Below are 17,833 nucleotides of genomic sequence, written 5' to 3'. Positions count from 1 at the left end.
CCAGCAGGAGGTCCCACTGCAATTTCTGGTAGATAATTCCTTTCTCAGGCGTGATGGGGCTTGGTGTTCTCAACAGGATAGCGTTGATCCACAATGAGAGTTGTGCCAATGGCTGGTTCCCACAACTTCTTCATGGTACTGGGTGTTTCATCAGGGGTCCCCAATCTAGCACATGGAGCAACAGGCCTTACTGGATGGCCATTCAAAAGTATTAAAACCTGGGACAATACTTTAGTCCATCAGCCAAGGTGGTTTTACCTGTTAACAATTTAATTTGCTACTCTGATATTCTATTTCTTCGTTCTACCAACCCTGCTGCTTATAGGTTATAGGGAAGATGGAACCTCTATTCAATGTTATGTTCCTTTTCCCACTCTTGCTTGTCATGACTTTTGAAATGTAACCCCTAATGACCATCTAGTCAAGGAGGATAGCTATATGTGGTACTTAGCTTCTCTAATCTTCAATGATGGCAGCCTAGTTTGCATAGCAACAGTGGAAAGTTTGGGGTTAGGCCAGACGTAGTGTCCAAACAAACCAAGGCATATTTAGGACCTCGCTCAAAGGGAGGGAACCAACATAATCAATTTGCCAATTCTTCATTGGTTGGTAACTTCAGTGAATGGCCCCAGATTCCTTTGACATCTTCTTTGGGCGTTGTTTAAAATACGTAGGACACGCTGTTATAAGTAGAATTTAAGAAACAAAACAGATGAACATAGGGGAAGGGAAGGAAAAGTAAGAAAAAACAGAGAGGAAGGCAACCCATAAGAGACTCTAAGAAACAAACTGAGGGTTGCTAGAGGTTGGTGGGTGGGAGAATGGGGTAACTGGGTGATGGACATTAAGGAGGGCACTTGATGTAATGAGCACTGGATGTTATATGCAACTGATGAATCATGAAATTCTACCCCTGAAACTAATAGTACAGTATACTTTTAACTAAATTGAATTTAAATTTTTTTAAGAGGCCTAACTGGGTTCAGTCACGTATAGTGCAGGTACTCTTAGCACTACATCCCATCTCAATGTTATATCCTTGGAGCAGCCTCTGGGATCAGGAAAGGCAAATGAACCTACATTCCAAGGATGGGGGAGGGGATGAGGAGTCTCTGAGTGCCCAGGTTCATCTCATAGGTAAACCAGCAGCCACTTCTTTTGAATGACCTTCCCTACCACCCTCTGAGGGAGGTTAATGGGGTCTTAGTACCTTCTGAATGCTAATAGCATGGCAACTCTCCAAGGATGAGAAGATCTTATTATAAAACATTTTTTAACATATTTGTCCTTATGACCATGTTGCAGAACTAAGACACCATGGCACACGTTTGGGGAACTACAAAGAAGAAAAATAGAATCCTTAAGAAATCACTTTTCTGTGTTTCTCTTTCTCATACATTAATAATCATAACTGGATAATCTGATTCTCTGTGGCTAAGACAAAGAAGCCAAGAAAACAAGAGTATTTAGGCAACTATTTGGATCTTTCCAGTTCCCAGACCTCTAGGTGATCCTGTGAGCTGCAGACCTGATGTCTAAGGCTGTTTAAATCCACCAGAAAGTTGCTATGTGCCTTATTTCCTTTTATTTTGTAGAAATAGTTTACATGCTGCATTTTAAAACAGACCTTATAACCAGCATAAGAGTTAGCAGAAATCGCTTTATTACTCTGAATTCCTAGGAAAACTAAGAATTCAAATCACTTCATCACAGCCTCTCAAATATTTCACAACCAGAGCCTCTGCTCCATGATTCTCTTACCTGAAGGTGATTGTTCATTGTCTGCCTCCCCACTGCTACCCAGACACCCCAAGGTTAGTAAAATGGCTTTGGAACAAATCACAAGGAAATCTGGTTGTAATAGTACTTGTGAAAATGGAGCAGTTGATAGTAATATCCAGTCATGAGAACATCATAGATTTTTTTATACACACCCCCAACCTAAAGGTGGTTGGTCATACAGGTTTCCTTTAGGTTATAGACAAATGACAGAAAACTGCCTTTGAGGGGCGCCTGGGTGGCTCAGTGGGTTAAAGCCTCTGCCTTCGGTTCAAGTCATGGTCTCAGGGTTCTGGGATTGAGCCCCTCATCAGGCTCTCTGCTGGGTGGGGAGCCTGCTTCCCCCCCTCTCTCATGTCTGCCTCTCTGCCTACTTGTGATCTCTGTCTGTCAAATAAATAAAATCTTTAAAAAAAAGAAAAAGAAAACTGCCTTTGGCATCTGATTTCTTTTCTATGCTAGAAGTTGTCTGTGTGATTTGCTGGGGTGTTAAGCTTAAAGAGCTTGCACTAGCTTGTATTAGCTCAGGATTCTCCAGAGATAGAGAACCCATAGGATGTTTAAATATAGAGAGATTTATTTTTAAGAATTAGCTCACAAGGGACGCCTGGGTGGCTCAGTTGGTTAAGCAGCTGCCTTCGGCTCGGGTCATGATCCCAGCGTCCTGGGATCGAGTCCCACATCAGGCTCCTTGCTCCGCGGGGAGCCTGCTTCTCCCTCTGCCTCTGCCTACCACTCTGTCTGCCTGTGCTCGCTCGCTCTCTCTCTAACAAATAAATAAAAAATTTAAAAAAAAAAAAAAAAAAAAAAAGAATTAGCTCACAAAGTTGTCAGGGTTGGCAAGTCCAAAATCTACAAAGCAGGCCAGCAGGCTGGAGACCCAGGGAAGACTTGATACTATAGCTTGAGTCCAAAGAGGTCTGGAGGCAGAATTCCCTTGTCCTTGGGAGACCTCAGTCTGTTTGCTTTTAAGTCCTTCAACTGATTGGGTGAGGCTCATCTGCATTATGGAAGATACTCTATTTTACTCAAAGTCTATTAACTGTTAATCCCATCGAAAAAAATGCTTCCACAGCAACATCTAGACTGGTGTTTGACCAAAAAAACTGGCTAGCATGGCCTATCCAAGTTGACACATAGAGTCAACCATCACAGACCTTTAGTCAGAATATTCTAAGAGCTGAAAGGTTGCATCGGAAGTAAGATGGAGTGATTGAACTGAGACCAGGTTTTTTTTGCTTCTGTGTGGCATGTCTTTCATTGCTTGTTGAAGTGGAGCTGAGGAATGCCCCTGGCAGAAGGTCTGGTTCACAATCCGTGTCAGGCCCAGCTCCTTGAGAAAACAGAGGCTCCAGGACACAGCCCAGGATCTGACTACTCTAAACCCAACCCCAGCTCATCTTTCCTGACCATATAAGGAGGGAAAGAAGTAGAAGAAAGGTGCCTCTAAGATGTCACCTAGGTGCTGATAAGCTTCCATAGGCATTCTGAGAAGAGGTAGTCGGTATTAGAGATTCAAAGAGCCTATAATCTCCTAGACTAGTAGGATTTCCAGTCACTTGCTCACCACAGAAGCAATGCTATTCTTACTGCAGATGAGCCTTCTCTTACACACTCTTGATGATGGCATCAAGACCGAGTAACTTCTCACAGAGGAGTGGAGAACAATTGACAAAGCCTAGCATTTGCTGAACTGAACTAGAAAAATTTCCTGAAGAGATCACAGGTACTTGAGTCCTAGACTGGGTCTCTTAGAGTTAGAAACTGGCATTATGATGTAAACTGTGTTCTGTCAGCCCTCATTCATCTCTGCTAATTCAGAACCCCGGAACCTACAGGCTTGGGATACTGGGAGAGGTCGTCACCCTCCTTCCCTACCTCTGCTCTAACCCTGTCACACTCCACTGCTAACTCCCCTCCACCAGGCACCAAGGATCATCACCACTTCCTGCAAGTTCCTGCTGAACCTCAGTTTTTATGAAGCCTGGCCACTGTGAATACACAGAACTTATAGGTGTCAAACCCCAGAGTTTCAGAGGTGTGGGGAACAGACATCTGAGCTTTTGCTCTAGTCCTCTCTCCTCCTTTGGCCAGAGGTACATTCATGAGCTAGGTCAAGAGACAAATTAGAATGACAAAACATTGTACTGTCCTACCAGTGACTAAGGTTTTTGTACTGGACCAACCTTTGCATACCTTGCTCTTTCTTCCGTGTAAGGAGATGCCTCCACCCAACCTCCTTCCTTTTGGCCTGCCCCACCAGTTAACCAGACATGCCCAGGCAGGTCCTACCGTTGGACACAATGTAAGCTCAGTCTAAAAAGCCCTGTCACACTCCCAATGTGTTCATCAGTTACATTTAAAAATATAGAAATAATTAGAAATGTGGTTACCTTGAGGTCATCGCAATTCAATACATTGTTTGTAGAATGAGTCTACATCCCTGTTCATGAAAAGCTCTACTCGGATATCAATATTCACACATTACTGAAAGCCAGCACATGGCTGGGACACTCAACTTGCTGTTGGTGAATGTACACTTATAGTATAACTGGCCTGTGCTTACTCACCCACTCCCACATCCCCTTCTTTCTGGAAACAAGAGTGACCCTTTGTTAAGGGGTGACTATGAGACATTTGCCCTTTAGTCTACAGATCTGAGCCACAATAGCAAGGCACCCATTTTAATTAAATGCAATAAAACTGCCATGTAAGTACTTATAAAGGCAAGGTTCTTAGACCATAAAGTGTTAGAGTCAGAAGGGATCTTAATGAACATCTAATCCAGGGCCCTTGACCCTGATTGCACAGTAGATGCGGCTGGGGACACAGCTCACAGTAGACCACTGAAGGCACTCTCTGGAGGTCCAGGCATGGATATATGCAGGAAGGCCAGTGATCTGGTCCAATAGTTCTCAAGCCCACTTGTTCATTAAGTCTTGAGAAATTAAACATGATGTTTCTAAATCTTACCCAGCCCTAGGAATAGGGAGACATTCATCATTTGTTTTCTCTTATAATCTTTTTTCCTTTTTTTTTTTTAAAGATTTTATTTATTTATTTATTTATTTGACAAAGAGAGCACAAGGGGCAGGGGAGCAGTAGGCAGAGGGAGAGGGAAAAGCAGGCTTCCCACCAAGCGGGGATCCTGACGTGGGGCTCAATCCCAGGACCCTGGGATCATAACCTGAGCCAAAGGCAGATGTTTAACCAACTGAGCCACCCAAGCACCCCTGTTTTTTCATATAATCTTGTAGTTTGTTGTTTCTTTGCACTAATTATCATTGGAGTTTTTTATTGTTATTTTTACTTCTTTTCTTTTACTGGTAGTTTTTTTTTCCTGGTTGTTTTGGGGTTTGTCTTTTACCCAAGTCGTCCTTTGCTCAGTCAGAAATTTGGCACACAGTTGCAAAGCCGGCGGGGATTCTAGAAATTCTTGGTGCTTGAGCGATGCCAGGTGGCCCTGAGAGTGATGATCTCATCCAGGTATCCTGAGCCCAGTGTGTCGTTTTGGAATGTGCTCCCCCTGCTGGTCACCTTTAAAAGTGAAAATTAGTTTTGAGAAAGCACTGAATTCCTGTAGTGCTCTTCTCAGACCCAAGAATGTGACTTCTGCATCGTTGTAAGAATTTTCTGGCTGAAAAGATACCTGATTTAAAAAGAAAAAAGAAACTTACTGCCACACTCATTCAAATTGCCTTAAAGCAAATCTGGTTCAGGTGGGCTCTTGGGAGGGACTGGCAAAAAGAGAAAATCCGAATCTGTTATTATTTTCATGTTTGCCCTCGTGATAAGACCAGTAGAGCCTAGGCCAATGTCCCAAAATGGGCCAGCTGACAAGCAATAAAGGATTGAGCCCCAGTGCATCTACAAGGAATAGGATTGCCAGAGTTGTAAATAACAATAGCCAGTTAAATTTGCATTTCAGCTAACCCAAAGCAAGTATGTCCTATGCAATATTTAAGACATGCAAAAAATGATTCGTTGTTTACCTGAAATGCAACTCAAATGGGAGCCCTGTGTTTTATCTGGCAACTCTAAGCAGGAGGGAAAAGTGAGATGAGGAGAAACATCAGTCCAGAGTCGAAGAAATCTCTTAGACGGATACTGCCCAAATGTAGTAGTGGCTGAAGCTGGGGACAGTTGAACCATTAGACCAGACCTACCAAGACCCCTTTTAAATAATTTTCTCTCCCTAGAACTGGAGACAGTTAGGCCCTGCACTATTGCATCTGTCAATTAACTAAATGCAATTTGTCCTGTTTTTCTGACTCTGCCTGTTTCCCAGGCTATCACCATGTTGGTCTCATGTTAATTAACACATATTGCATATCAGCAGCCAATAGATTTATTTCCTAAGGGGATACTTTGGCAGCCACAGTAAGATGGCCTATAAATGTACTAAGTATTTTCTCTTGCCTTTCTTGCTTCTGGTCTCCCCCAGTACCCAGATGCACCTTACAGAGCAGATCTGACCCTTTGTTGTCTCCCTTGAGTGATGGCAGACAAACTTCAGAACCTCCACTACCAACTCACCTCTTAGCAGAACTTCCCAGTAGAATTCGAGGCAATCATCTGCCAGTTTTCTCCTAATTGTCCCTTGAAAGCAGTTTCTAATTCCTTTACTCACTTTATTTCCCATCATTTATATGCAAGATGCCTAAAGTCTCAAGCCCTGCTTTGGACTCTTCATTGGGTTGTGGCATGGTCCACTCTTGTGTACCTTTCTGGGTCAGCAAGAGCTAAGTTGGCCTTGCTGTGAATGAGACCAGGGATTCAGGCTGTGTTCCTTTTTTTTCCCCCCTGCTTTGTTTCTTCAGTGAATTTTTGTTATTTTGATATGCTGATCCCAGAACAGATATGAGCATAGAGCCAGACATGCTGACTTAAGACATTAGGTTATCACAGAATTATATAAAGTACATCAGAGAGAAAGAGACAATCAAGTAAGAAAGTGATTATTATCTGTGCCTGGCTTATAGAGGACATGGACTCCACAAATAATTTTATGGTCATTTCCATGTACCCCAAAACCAAACCTGTCATCTCACAAGGGACATATCAGACCTGAAAGCTGGGGGAGAGGAACATAGCTGTGTTGACTTCACTGAAAAAACGGTCAAACTGTACTTTTTCTTTCTTTCTTTTTTTTTTTTTGTTTTTTACAAACTTAGATCATCATAAAGAATGAAGCAGCTCATCATTATTACTAAATTGAAGCTGATCTTTGTGGATAAGACAGACTATGTCTCCTATGATGTCCTTTAATTCCATAGCTCCTCTTCCCCAGCTCTTAGAACAGCTCAGTTCATCCTGGAAACACAGGATAAATACAAATTTATTGGGGGATGGAGAGGGGAGAGTCCTATAAGCTTCCCTAATGTAGATTGTGTGATGACCATTTGCTCTCTCCCTGATTTCATTCCAAAGACTCTTGATAGAACAAATAAATTCCTTCTAAAATAACAGTTGCTTAGAGACTAGACATGCTTAGGGTGTCAGGGTGCTAAAGCACATTTGCCAAAAGCAGCAAGACACCTTGTTTAGAACCTGCTCACTGACAGGAACCTAGAATAAAGAGAAAAGTGTTCAAGACTCATGCTGGGACAGTAGCAAATCCAGGAACTTCAGAGTCAGAAGGGCTCCCAGTTTTTGCTCTAGAACTGCTCATCTTTCCCAAAATGTTGTTTCCATTAGATTACTCTCATCCTCAAGGGCTCCCTAAGGCATATTGATGAAATCCAACCCTACAGAGTCCTACTTTGACAGCTGGACCTTCTGCTACTCCCTGAAAGAACCTGTCTGCTCCAGCTACCAGGCTCCTTTCTCTCCCTGGAATGCTGCCATTTTCATTCCCATCCCTTTGGTCATTGCAGGAGCCATTACTTTCCTCTTTCCTCCTCTCCTCATTCATCGCCCTACACCTCCCTAGTTGTCTCAGGTTGCACAGACTTCAAAATCCTTATACTTGTCCCTCTTCAAGAATCACCCATCGTTCACTATCCAGAGCTCACGTCTTCCTTGGTTCCTCTGGAATTCCGGTGTTTGCCCACTGACTCAGTGCTGGACCAGGTATAGCTTTTTTTTTTTTTTTTTTTTAAGAACCTATTTATTTATTTGTCAGGGAGAGAGGGCACAAGTAGGGGAGTGGCAGGCAGGTGAAAAGCAGGCTCCCCACTGAGCAGGGAGCCCAATGTGGGACTCGATCCCAGCACCCTGGGATTGTGACCTGAGCTGAAGGCAGACGCTTAACTGACTGAGCCACCCAGGTGTCCCCTCAGGTATAGCATTGTATATGTCTTCATTTTAATTTTCTAATCCAGAGTGATGTATCTTACCTCCTCAACCAAATCGAAAGCTCTTTCAAGGGAGGGACCTACTATGGCCCTACACATTTTTCACAGGCCTCCAGTAAACATTTCAGAATAAATAAATTTTGGAGTATCTGTTTTTGTCTCTCTAACTCTGAAGAATTTGGAAGCTGGTGACCAAGAGAGTATCACTTCACTCATGAGAAGAGATAAATTTCTGCAAAGTTAACTGAGCGTATTTGTATGAATAATATCCTTCATGTCATGTGTGTTATATGTCATATATATTACACATATATACGATATAACTTCCATGATAAAGGTGAAGATGATTCAAATGGGGAAAATCTGTTTCACCCTAAGATTCAAAAAACAAATTTAAGAACTTCAGAATGCAGTTAATTTTTTTTCAATCACCTATTAAAAGGAAAATAGTAATTTTTTGAGAAAGGATCTTAGTACCCAAAATAAGTCACAGAGAATAAGCATTGTAGTAACATAACATTTTGGGGAGCTATATTCACAAGGGAAGAAAACATCCCTGTGGCATGGCCACACCTAAGCCCCATGCAGGCCTTTTATCTACTTCTGGAATCACCCCTATCCACTCTGGACATGGTCTTTAACAGCTTTAGGCAGGGCCATTATCATGGTATTGGTGCTTATTTCTGAAAGCAGGTTTCCTTTCTGCAGGTTGTTCATATGACCATCTCAGGGTTTCTTGTACATGAAGAAATGAGGAAACAGCTTAGCGGTGTGCTTGGCTGAAGTTTTGTTTTTGTTTTTGCATCTTGACTCCAATCCAGGCACCCTTGTCGGTGGAGAAATGCAGCCTAGTCATAGCCTGGCATGATGAGGGAACACAGGTGTGTGGGGACTGCCCGTGTGTGTGGGACAGGAATCCAGGAGGAAGAAGACAGTGGGCAGCAGTGGCACCAGCTGATCCAGATGTAAGGCAGGAAGTGAACCTTCCTCTTCCCATTAGCACCTGGATCCCCTTCTCTGGAGTACTGAATCTTCACGCTCACACTCTTGAGCCAGCTGGTGGATGTCCCTTTATCCAGGACTCTACAGCAGGAGGGGGCACTTCAGGGCAGCAAGAATGATCCATAACTCTACCACTCTTTCTATCTCTCTCCCACCTTTCACAGAAAGTAGAAAGGGATAGGAAAAAAATATGAAAAAATTAATTCTAAGAAATAAAAATCTTGCCATCTCCTGCATCTCTCCTTTAAACTTTTAGAACACTTAGAGCCTATACCATTTAGTGCTAAATTCTTTTCTTGCTTGGGTGATTTACTATTGTCTATTTGTTAAATCTACCTCTCCAACTCAAGCATAGCTTTCTTGAGGACAGAGAATGACACAATTTTTGTACCATTTCCCCCCACCACCCCCTATGTCTAGTACAGTTTCACATACATTGTGTGCATTTAATTGATTAAAATGACTAGGAGTAGTTACATATATTATGACAACCTATCACAAATATGTAATATTTACCAATGAGAACAGTCTTAGAAGAGATTCTTGGCATGGATAGGCTCTTTTTGAAAGAGGAAAACTCTGCTTTAAGCAGAAGCTGCTACTAGAGCATTTAGACTGAGACAGTGTCCCAAGTCATACCCTGGCCTTTACAGCCAGTTCAAGAGAGTCATAGAACTGGGAGAAATTCAGGGTACATTGCCCAGAACAGGACGGATGATAGTTCCTGGGGCCAAAATGAGGTGAGTAAGTCTGTGTTTCCAAGCGGAAATTCAGTCCATAGTTCTATCATGTGAGGACTATTCCAGGTACCTGCCTCACAGATACCTAGAGGACATTCTCCTCAAGAAATACTGGGATGTCTGGACTCTGGGACAAGATGACCAGCAATAGCAAAGCAGTTAGGGTGGGTGTGTGTAGAGTGGCCCCATTTGTCCTCTGTGGTAGAAATCACAGTCCAGGATACCTGATGGCATCAGAAGCTGCCATGGGGGCCATAGCAGTAGTGGCCAAAGCTGGCCCCTGGCAGGAATCGGGAACTCTGCAGGACCACAGAGGTGTTAGAGTATCTGACGATGTCACTTTTGTCCAATTTGGTAGCAACTAACACTTTTCCAAACTTGACACCAACAAGAATAAACAGCAACCTTCTCTAGGAGGAGTTGTTAGGATCTGCTGATTTTAAAATCTGCTGTCTCCTTTCCATTAGCCCATTCCTCTCCTTACATCACTCTCTCCTATTCCCCTAATTAAGTGTGAATCTGAGTTTGCTTTTGAAGCTTGAACTCAACATGAGTTCAGGGGCATTTCTCTAAGCCATCCTGCTTCTCTATTCTCTCTCTGTCCTAAAAGGTTGAGCAGGAGCTGGAAGAGGGGAAGGTGAGCAAGCAGCCACTTGTACCTGCAAAATCCCTTCTCTTGGATTTCCAGCAAACCGTGGGAACATCAGTTGCATACAAATTTTCTTTCTCCTTAGCCCTGTCTTAGAATTTTTCCTTTGAAGAGCATTCTCTAGGAGAGAAGAAAAGGGGGAGAACACAGCACAGACTTAGCTAGGGGTCCGTTGTTGCTTGAGTTTGAACTAGAATTCAACGTGCCCTCCAACTCCAAAGAACCTGTGATCTGTATCTGCAAAACAGATGTCACCCGGCATTTTCCTGTCCCTTATCGTTTAATTAAGGAGTAACACATTGGTGTTGCCCAACCCCACAGTGGGTGTGTGGGGGCGGGGAGGGGGGGCGCGGGGCGGGGTGGGGGGGAGGATCGTCTAACTTCAAATTCTTTCATTTTGGAAAGAAAAGAAGAAAGGAAGGGTGGAAGAAGGAAGGCAAGAAGAAAGGAAAGAAGGCGTTTATAGCCTTGGCAGGAGGAGATGTCCATCCCGTTTAGGGGATGAGCGTGTTTACCTGACCCCAGCCTATAGCTTCAGTTCTGCCCAGGAGGCAGCCTCATTTCTGAGTCCTCTGACTTCACAGTTTCTCCTATCTCTCCTCTCCACTCTCTCCCTCCACAGCTGTTTCAGAACTCCAATTTTCATCCAGATCCCGCAAGGTAATTCAGCTACTCCTCAGAGCTCTCTCAGTAATTCCCAAATTCACTCTGACACTACACTGGCCTGTGGAAATCCATCCTCCTGTGGAAATCCATCCTCCTGTGGAAATCCACCTAATAAGATGGCCTTTTATAGTCACGACACCTTAGAGAGCAGCTGCTGCTAGAAGCAGCAATTCTTCCGCTCTGCTTAGGTATTTTTGCGAATTCCTTTATTAGCAAGCAAATTTTAAAAGCAAAGCGGGAGAGGGTCCCACCAAAGCTGGGATGAGGGCGTGTGATCGTCGGAGGCTCCCTCAGAGGGTAGGCTGCGGCCATTTGACGGCGCTGCCTCGGGTACCCCACGTCCCTGGCCCAGGTCGGCGTCGCGCCCGGCTCCCTGGATGGAGCCCAGCCGCGAGGTTCCGCGCCCGGGTCCGCGCCTGCAGGACTCCCGCCTCCCGGGGCGTCCTGAGGCCGGGCAACCTGCTCACGGGTAGGTACGTGGGCGGGGCAGGCGGCATTTAAGGCGGACACCGCCTCCCCCCGGCAGCGGCTGGCGTTTGGCCGCAGGAGGTGAGCGTGGGGCTCTCGCCACCGCCGCTCGACACCGCCGCCCGACGGGACGCCCGCCCTGCACGCGCCGCCACCGCCAGAGCCCGGACACCAAGCCCGCCTGCCGGCGGCACCACCACCTTCGCCATGACCAAGGTGCGTGCAGGCCCCCGGCGCCAGCCCGAGACCCGTATAGAGGGGGTGGAAGACGAGGGGGAAGAGGAAGGACTGGCCATCTTTATTCTGCGCTCCTGACCTCTGCACGGCTCCTCTCCTTTCCTGGAGCTGACTGAGGGGAAGACCCAAATCCATACGCTCTGGGAAGGGACCCCAGGGGTCCTTGGACGTCTCCGATGTGGCGGGTGTCGTCAGGCTGGGGGTTACACGGGTGCGCTGTGGTCTGTAAAGCCCGCCCTGCCCGGGGCTGAGATTCAGTGGGCAACGCCCCACCCAAGAAGCTGGACACACGACGGTGTGCCCTGTTGGGAGCAAGTGTACTAGGGAGACCCTGGGGCTGGAGGGGTCTTGTCTCGAGTTGGAGGAAGTAACTTCCCACCTTCCCCAACCCCGGGATGGGGTCACCCTGAGGAGATGCCGGCAGGGCTTTGCCATCTATCCTCTACACTGGAGAAGAAAAGAGAGAAAGGGCCTGGGAGTTTGAAGGTGGGGGAGAGAGAAACTCTCCACATCGTGCGCCTTACTCTCTCTAGAGGAGAGAATGAAGGGGGCTCCCTTCCCTGTAGGTCCCCGACCCACAAAGAGAAGTGCTCAACACCTCTTCAGAAAACCCATCTTGGACCAATATTGTATTTCTGCTTTCCTTTCAGAAAACACTAGAAATTTACTCTGTGGAGCTCAGTGGAACCAAAGACATCGAACAAACAGACAAGGGGAATGGCAAGGAGAAGTACAGAGGCTTGAAGAACTGCTTCGAACCCAGAAAGAATCACCATAAGGAGGAGCTTAGGAAAGAAGTGGATCTGGTCAGTTGATTTGGTCCTTAAGCCAAATGGGTCCACTGAGTTCTGCCCTTTCCCCTTGAGAACTTGCCCCTATAGCCTACTTCTTAACAAAAGAAGGATCAGTCTCAAGGATTTGAAAATCGCATGAAATTTGTTTCCTTGTTTAAAATAAATGGTGTGATAATATCTGCCCTGGGGGTCAGGGCTTTTGCAGGATTCCTGCATTCTGGTTGTAGGCACTCCCAGCTAGAACTCTGAGGGAAGAGCCTTTGATTCCAGTCCCCACAGGCACAGCCCAGACCTCTCTCCTTCCTGACTGCTTCATTAAGATAACTGTAACCAACTGCCAGTTTTTAAGCTGATAAGGTAAAACTACTGGAGCTGGAACCATGAAGGAGGAAAACAAAACCACTAACCTTGCTAGGTTTTTGGCTATGTATGCCCCATGAAATAGAATAATTTCACTGGTAAACGTATATTGGGCTTGGATTCAGAGAACCTTGGGCTCAGTTAAGTTCCACTTAAGTAATTGGTAACTGGGAGCAAACTAACTGGGAGCTTTAATAAAGCTCCATTTTCTTTATGTAAAGTGGGAAATAAACAATTTGCATGGGTGAGGGGGAAAAGTGAGAAAAGAGTAAGAATATTTTGTAATTTATGCAACCCATAATTAAATTATTATTTATAATTAGTAATTTTGTAATTTATGGAAGCACATTGTTATTCCTGTGAAGGAAGAACTTTGGAGTTGTTAAAGTTGGCCACCATGGGCAAGATCGGCCTCAGAATTGAAATGTGACAGGCTATGTGTCAGGAATGTCAAGGGGGAAACTTCTATAGCAAGCCTGAAGTTTTACTAGATCGTCCCTTCAGTTCATTGCAGACTTCAAAACTGTTATGTTGGCGCAGACAGTAGTGGTGTGAGTTGATGTGGTCTAGAAAGCCCATTGTTAAATTTTCAGGAATTTGGCAAATTGGTTGACATTGGGTTAGCATCTTAGAACTTGGTTATAGTGAAAAATCAGTAAATACAAGTCAGAGTTTTTATTTATTTTTCCTGGAGAGCTTGTTAAACATTTAGCAACACACCACTAGGTATTTGCCCATGCATGTTTTGACAGACATTTAAGAACACACAGCCCTGAAATTGGACTGACCTGAATTCAGATCCCAGTTTGATTGACATTCACTTCCTATTTCGAAAAATAGGAATTAAAAAAAACAGTGCCTACCTGTTGGAGTTGTTAAAAAGGTTAAATGAAATAAAGCAGGAGAAAGACTTAGCACAGCACCAGATAATAGTCATTCTTATTTCCTATGTATCTCTAGTATTCAGGATTGAAGACATATGTAGTCTTCCATAAAATTGCTACTTATAACATAAATATATATCCATTCTATCATATGCCTGTTTATTATGAAGAGAATCTCCCTTCTTTGAGCATTTTGTAAAGATGTATAATACAGAAAGATAATTTTTGTAGTGTTAACTAGTGTTCCCCTGCTTCCCGGCTGAGAGAGGAAAATCTTTCCTTCTTATTTCCCACCATTCTCACAAGAATCCTATAATTTAATCTGTGACCGTGTACTGGGATGCCCTCTGGCACATTAGATCCTTGACAAGAACGAAAGTATCCCTGGCTGCTGAATGAACAGGCGGGTAACGACCTGACAGAAGTCTGAGAGACACAGATGATGCCCTGAGCTATTCTAGTGCTGGCCAGCAGAGTGCGCCACAGCACCCACCATGCCTCCTGCCCCTTCCCCTCCCCCTTCTGCCTTATTCTGCCTCACTGTACAGGCCCCTTAAACTATGAGATACATCCATGCAATCAGTGGCTCTAATCACCTGTTACTTGTATCTGCCCAGAATTTAGCACACTGCACAAAACTGTGTCTTAATCCTTTGAATCCCCAGCAATATCTTTCAATCAATATTGGTACAATGACTAAATGAATAAAGCAGAATCTGGCAGAGGAGAGGACAAAATAATTTTTTAATTGGAAAATCTAATCTCTTAACAGGTAACCTTTTTTTCCATATACTTAAGAAAAGAGATAGTTCTAGTATCCATCACAGTATAAATCTTTGTTTCAGATGATCAAAACTTAAAGAATCCTGAGTGCTAGGTTGTCTAGGTGGGCTAAAGAAGGCTTACTTGCCCCAAGGTTTTCTGAGACAGGAAAAGGCTTCTAATCCTGTAGCCCAGTGGCTCTCAAGGGACAGGATAGGAGGAATTTGCCCCCCATGAGACATTTAGTGGGGTCTGGAGACATTTCTGGTTATCACTACTCCAGGGAGGGTGTGCTAGTAGGTGACATATAGTGGATGGAAGTCCCCCCCCCCCCGCCAGATAGTTATTGGCCCAAATGTCACTAATGCCAAAGTTGAAAAACTCTGCTTTAGTTTAATGATTCTATAACAAAATTAGCAAGTGTGGGTCATACTGGTGTTTATTTGGCAGTTTTAAATCTATAGGGCTTCTCTACCAAATAAACTCTCTGAGTCCCAAGTAATTGATTAAGAAAAAGCTTGCTGCTTCTACCAGAGACTGCCTGCCCAATGAGGGCTCCATGGGTAAGGAGTTGTCGGGTGGGTCTGGTCTGGTTTGGTATTGCTCGTCACCCTCAACTAATCCCGGAACTCAGGTACTGAACTAAGTATCCAGATTACCAGTACCTGGACAGCAGAGAGGTATGCTAGGACTTGCATGTGCTGAAGACCAGATTGAGATGACATACTTTGTTCATAAAAACTAAAGACAGCTAATATGTGGTAAAGGACAAACTAAGTCTGAACTCAAGGGATGGCCAGAAAATCCCCTGGGCAATGAATCAGAAGGCAAGCCTCTCCTGTAGCAAGACTCTCTTTTCCCTCAATGCAATAACCACCTGGCACAGAGGGTTTTCTCATTCTCTCCCTCACTTCCTGGCTCCTCCTATCATCAGTGCTTCTCAGTTTTCATGGGCTGGTCAAAGCTTAGGGTTTGAGTATTTTGGAATTATTAATGCACTCTCTTCTTCCTTTCATGGACTTCAGGATGACCACAAACTCAGCATTAAGGAACTGGAAAAGAAATATGGTACAAACATCATTACAGTAAGTCATCAAGGGATTAGGGGTTGGGAAGAAAAGCCCTGGGACTATGCAAAGGACTGTACTTTAAAGCCATGTGCTTAAGGTGTATGGAAAAGTAGACGGCATCTTTAGGTTGAAGCATCAACTTTAAGAATACCAGTCACGCACACGCCCAGCATGTAAAAGAGGGCTGGTTAACTTCAAGAGCTGGTGTGCCTGAACCAAAGCCCAGAGTCAAGCCCCTCTGCTGAGCTGGACTCCTGGCTATAAACATTTCTTTTGATTATAACTGCAGGAAAGCTGTGGTATCCTCAGAAAGGCTCGGACACTTCCTTATGGTCATGGTCAGAGGTTGCTTTTAATCCTCATGTCCAGGAAGTATAAGGTCTTATCAAAGAATGGGGAAAACCACTGTTAAAAAGCAGCCATCCAGAGTGACAGGCTTACAACCCTGCTTGTCCACCTCTTCCTCTGAGAAGGAACGATGACTTCAGGACAGACTGGTATGCTCTCAGGTGTCTGGTAAATTCCCCCACCACAGAAGGACCGCTTCCTTGTGTGAATTCAAACTCAAATTAAATGTCAAAAGCTTTGGTGTCTTGACATCAGGAAATTTGCATACATCTGTTCAAGTCAACAAAAAGCCCCACTATGTGCAACACAGAAGACCAGCAGTGAGAGGTCCAAAGAGGGATAGGTGAATCCTGGTCTTAAGGACTGAGCAGTTCAGCAGGGGAGGCAGGTATATAAGAGAGTATCATAAGATCCAGTCTGTTCGACTTAGATGGTAAAGAGAGAGAGTGACAGGTTCTGACCAGAGGAACCAGAATGGGCCCCCTGGATGGTACAGTGTTTGAATCAGGACATAGGAGGAAGATTTGGGTTTAAGTTAGCAGACTACCCAGGAGACCAGGAGAACAGAGTATATTTGGAGAGCAATCTGGAGTTTCTGGGAGCTAATGTGTTTGGAAAGGGGAGAGAAAGGGGTAGAAAATGAGACCGTGGAGAGGCAGTTTGGGTGAAACCATTAAGCACTTCCATATTAAACTAAGGAATAAGGGCTTTATTAGTTATACACAATTTCTAAACAAGGAAGTGATTTAAATAAGATTGGCTTTCAAAAGGGAATTCTGGTAGAAGATATATACAGATATAGGTAGGTAGGTGGATAAACTTTTTTTTTTTTTTGTAAGTGGGAGATGGAAGGGTCTAGAAGAATGAGACAATAACCCAGGAATATAAAATGAGGAACTGAAACGAGGCAGCAGCAGTAAGATGGGAAGGGAAGGGGACAGAGTCCAGAGACTTTTCAGAGAAATAGCAGGTAGGACTTTGTTTCACTGCTGTATTTGAACAAATCCCTGATCCCAGTTACCAAGGTAGAGAAGCAGAAGGAGGAGGAGATTTGGTCAGGTGGTCAAGAGGGCCATAGCAAGACATGGGACTGAGAGAGTAGAGAAAAAGTAGGAAGGAGACAGTGATGACAGAGATGAATTTTATTCTGACTACAAGTTAGTGACTTCAAATCCAGTTATTCAGCAAATATTTGAGCCTCTGTTACAGAACAATCAGGACACCGTATAAAGGACACAAAAATTAACAAGGATAGTGTCTTTTTTTTTTTTTAAGATTTTATTTATTTGTCAGAGAGAGAGGGAGAGAGAGCACAAATAAGGGGACCGGCAGGCAGGGGAGAAGCAGGCTCCTCACTGAGCAAGGAGCCCAATGCCAGACTCTGTCCCAGGATCCTGGGATCATGACCTGAGCCAAAGGTAGCCGCTTAACCAACTGAGCCACCCAGGCATCCCAGAGCCTTTTTTTTTTTTAATTAAAGATTTATTTTACTTATTTTAGAGAGAGAGCACACGTGAGTGGGGGGAGGGGCAGAGGGAAAGGATCTCAGGCTGACTGCACACTGAGCATGGAGCCCAACACAGAGGTTGATCTCACGACCCTGATATCATGACCTGAGCTGAAATCAAGAGTAGGAAGCTTAACCAACTGAGCCACCCAGGCGCCCCATGGATAGTCTTTAAGCTGTCCTTTAAGTAGCTTACAACATGATTAGGAAGAAAAAGTAATGACAAGACTTTCTCCTTAAAGGAGAGTTTGTGGGGGGGGGGGAAAAACCT

This window comes from Martes martes, assembly GCF_963455335.1.
Source record: "Martes martes genome assembly, chromosome: 3".
NCBI classification, from domain to species: Eukaryota; Metazoa; Chordata; class Mammalia; order Carnivora; family Mustelidae; genus Martes; species Martes martes.
This window is presented reverse-complemented; position numbering follows the sequence as displayed.